Source organism: Octodon degus, unplaced genomic scaffold (genome assembly GCF_000260255.1).
Source record: "Octodon degus isolate 3935 unplaced genomic scaffold, OctDeg1.0 scaffold00115, whole genome shotgun sequence".
Classification (NCBI taxonomy): Eukaryota; Metazoa; Chordata; class Mammalia; order Rodentia; family Octodontidae; genus Octodon; species Octodon degus.
In genome coordinates this window covers 8,252,904-8,257,159 of record NW_004524691.1, presented here as the reverse complement: position 1 = coordinate 8,257,159, position 4,256 = coordinate 8,252,904, and positions in this window count along the sequence as shown.

Genomic DNA, 4,256 nt, shown 5'->3' with positions numbered 1-4,256 from the left:
TAGATTCTATTTATTATTAATTATCTTCTTTATCTTCCCAAAATAGATATGGCTACTTAAGAATAAACAATGTGTATAAAGATAGTTTTAGGTGCTGTTTTAGAACATATTCTGTATGAAATCTTTTGTTAAGCTGCCTTTATTGTGGCTCCTGAAGTCTCTTTATTGTCGACAATGATAGCCTTTTAAGAGCAAAAATTGTGTCATTATGCTAAATGTCTTAACATAATGATTGATAGAGAAAGCCACATTGCTTTCTTAATGGAATGCTGTTTTTCCAATTTTTAGAACAAACTACTAAGTCTCATTATTAACCAGATCTTCATTTTAATTTTACATTCTAGAAGGTTTAAGGGTTACTATTTTCCTCTGTGAAACACTTCAGCCTAAAAATATGCCTATCTATAAAATTAGAACCAATGTCACTCATGCGTAGCTTCGCAGGAACTCAAAAAATGTGTTAAGTAAAGAAAGCATAAAGGAGGAAGGAATGTAGGAAGGTAAGAAAGGAAGAATAAAGGGAGAAATTATAAGAGAAGGACTCAATCAGTTCCAAATTTAGTGTGTGGGCAGGGTCTTTCCCAAGTCATGATTACTGGGTTTCTCTGGTTACTGAAGTCATGGCACAGGTGGTAGGTTACATAAAGGAGGGTAAAGTTCCACAAAACAAACAAACAACAGCAACAACAAATAAAAGAAAAACAGGCAAAATTTGAATGAGCAGTAGAAAATTCCCTGAAAAGATAGCATTTAGGAAGAGCAGCAAGAAAGAAGAATAAAGGAGAGGAATAGAAAGGGGGGGCGGGGGACTACATCATATAAGTGGTACTTTGTAAATAGTGTTTCACTTAATCTTCAAATAAATTCTGTGAAGTCAACGTTATTATTTCTACTTCTGAGAAAACCAAATATAGGGATAATAAATTACTTATTTCAGACTACAAAGCTGGATAATAGAGCTAGGTCTTGAACCCACAGCTGGTTTACACAGAAGTCCACATGCTCTCCTGCTGTGTCATCATGGTTAGTTCTTCAGACTTCACAAAAAAAAAAACTCCATCTTAACTTCAGCTCTTTCCTTCTTCCTGGAGGTCTAAAGTCCAAAAGTGTTATAGCATTTATTCTGGGTCACAAATGCAGGATTATAAAGTGGGCCAATTCCCTTCACTGTAATATCTGTCACCAATGCATCCTGGTTAGTGGAAAGAATAACTCTACTTTGGTTATTATGTCACCTTGCTTTTGATATTGATGATGAAAGTACTGGCTCAAAATGTTCAGTCAATCAAACTATCATTACTTTAGTCTGTCATGGGCTGTGTCTGAGGATCTCTGAGCTGCAGTAAAGAAACTTACCCCACCTCTTTAAATTAGTTATGTAAGTTTGCTGATTTTAATCACAGAAATAGAATTTTAGGACACATCAGTTAAAGAGGCATGAGATAGATTTATTAGCCATAGCTATAGGATGTACTTGAGTGAAGTTGGGGGTGCTCATGGAAATGAGGCATGTTACAAGCCAGGTAGAGCATATTTTTTAAAAAAAATAAAATACCATTTTAATCATTATCCTTAAAACTATAAAGGCTATCCATGATCTAGAAATGAGACTATACTCAACAATGGACCAAGAATCATCTGTTCATTCCTTTCCTTTTGTCTAGTCACTCAAAAAGACAGTGTTGCCTGCTATGATTGTTGTTTCTTATTGCCTTACATTGTTTTTAATCCATGTATTCACCAAAGTCTACTTTTCCTTCCACGAAAATTCGAGACCCTTTCTTCACATACTGATATGCTACGTCTCTAAGACCTGGTCAAAACACTGATATTCAATGCCATGTTGACTTTTGACTGACATCATCAATCTGATACGTTTCATTGTTCCCTGACCACCTTATCTCATTTGTTGCTAGAAAAAAACATAGTGACTGGATTTTTTTCCTTCCACTTGTCTCATGATGGGGCCCTGACCCACTCACCCAGACTCATTTCTTATAAATTGATGAAACACCCATAGCACAGATCTTCAAAAAAGCATGGCTCCTGTTTTCTTTTTTTACAATATAATCATTGGGTTCTTCCACTCACAAGGTTCCTTCTTCCTTCCATCACCTGATGCGCCAGTCCATACCACCTCCTAGGGCACACTTTATTTATTTATTTATTTATTTGATACAGCATCTCCCTTCACAGCTCAGACTCAGAGTGATCCTCCTGTCTCAGCCTCCCCAGCACTGGGATTACAGGTATGTGTGCCACCATGCCCAGTTTCAGGTAGGGCACAGTTAAAACCTGTTTTTAATATGTATGATCTCGGTTACAGTGCAAGCTATCTATATGAGTTTGAAGTGGAGATATATGTATTTGAAGTTAAAATATTCTGTCTCCAATGCCATTGATTTCTGGGCTGGAATAAAAGGCAGTTTGCAGGTGAAAAGGTCTGGAGCCTAGGCATTTATAGGTTATTACAAAGGACTTTTAGGAATTTCTTACTATTCTCTGTAAGGATGAAAGGAGAGGGGCACACACTATGGTGGCCTTCAGAAGCAGGAAATAAGCTTGTCCTGAAGCTGAAGTATTTCTTAAAAGTGCACTTCATTTTTATTTAATTTTAAAGAGAGTGAAAGAACAATAAAAATGATACAGAATTTCAAAACAAGATGATAAGAAACAAGCAGTGGTTATTACGTTACATATTGTTATCTTCAAACTAGTTGCTGAAATTCTTGATTTCTTGGTCTCTTTTGAGAAGACAGTATGTCTTAACTCGAAATACATCAAACCCATATGGCTGGCTTGTGCTGTGACCTGGAAGACAGTGAGAATACACATCCAAGATCACCCATATTAAAAACAGGCTCTCAGTGTGCCCTACCTGGTTTGTAACATGCCTCATTGCCACGAGCCCCCACACACCACTATTGAGTATATCCTGCATCTACTGCTAATAAACCTTTCTCATGCTTCTTTTACTGATATATAAGACCCTCAGCGTTCTTCTGTGTGTTACATGTCTCTCTATATAAAGATCTTCAGGAAAGATATTTTTGAGGAAAGCCCAGCTGTTACATACAACTTTTCCTGCTTCCCTGATCTGTTGTTAAAATAGGCATGTTCTACTAACAAGGACGCTTGTTGCAGGCATGACAAAACATAACACAGAGCAGCTGCCCAAGCAGTTCTGGCTCTGGGGAGTGGGGCAGGCCATGGTGTGGCCCGTATTTCAGAGCATGTCTGCAGTGTGATGGACCCCAATTTGGAATAGGCCACCACTGGTGTGGCTGATTCATGTTGTGACCCCTGCTCCTACCTTTTCATTTTCTTGCTTTATCTCTTTCTAAAATACACAAAGAAAATCTGACAGCATGCACCTTTCTACAACATGGGTGACTTGAAATCTGTTCCTACAGCATTACCTTTAGGCCGTATTATGAGAAATTGAGACAACTGTAAAAAATGCATTTTAAAAAAGAAAAATGATTTTTCTTTACAATTCAGAATGTGATCAATATAAATTAAAAAATAGAAAGACATGGCTCTAAAATGGCACCATAAATTTTAGTGCAGCATTCCAGCTTGATTTATCTTACAAAAAAAGAATAAACAAAAATTCCCATTTGTCCAAGCTTCTATGACTCTATATCAAGACACCAAATTACATAGATCTCATACAATCCCTTATGCTCATTTGCCAGGAAGGCCAGCTAAAACAAAGCCAGATCTAATAAGTTAAACTCTGAAATGCTCCAAATAAAACACCCCACCTATCTAACACATCAACAAAAGAGCCAGTTTCAGAGGCCCCAGAGAAAGTCTCAAAATGTTGCTAATCTCCTTCTCTACTGGATTCTCTCCCAAGGTCACTTCCCCTATCCCACCTCTTTATCAATCTATCTATCTCCTATTGGCAAAAAAAATTCAATCCTGTGGTAAATGAAGGCAGGAAACAGGAAAAGGAATGTTGTGGGACTGTCCTGCTACAAGATTGTATATGGTTAGATTTCTGGACTTATGTGTAAAACATAAGAATTATATAATTCTTTATGTCTATTTTTAGAATACATTTTAATTTTTTAAATGTTTTTTCTTCATATTCTGTAGGGACTTAAAGTTCAGCATATCAAAACTTGATGAAAAATACCTGTTCCATGTTATGCCTAAGATGTTTGATACTCAGAAAGATAGTGAGGTTAAGCTTAACAGCCTAGGTTGTATGGTAATAACAATAAGCTTCTCTTCTGGATGGTTAACAA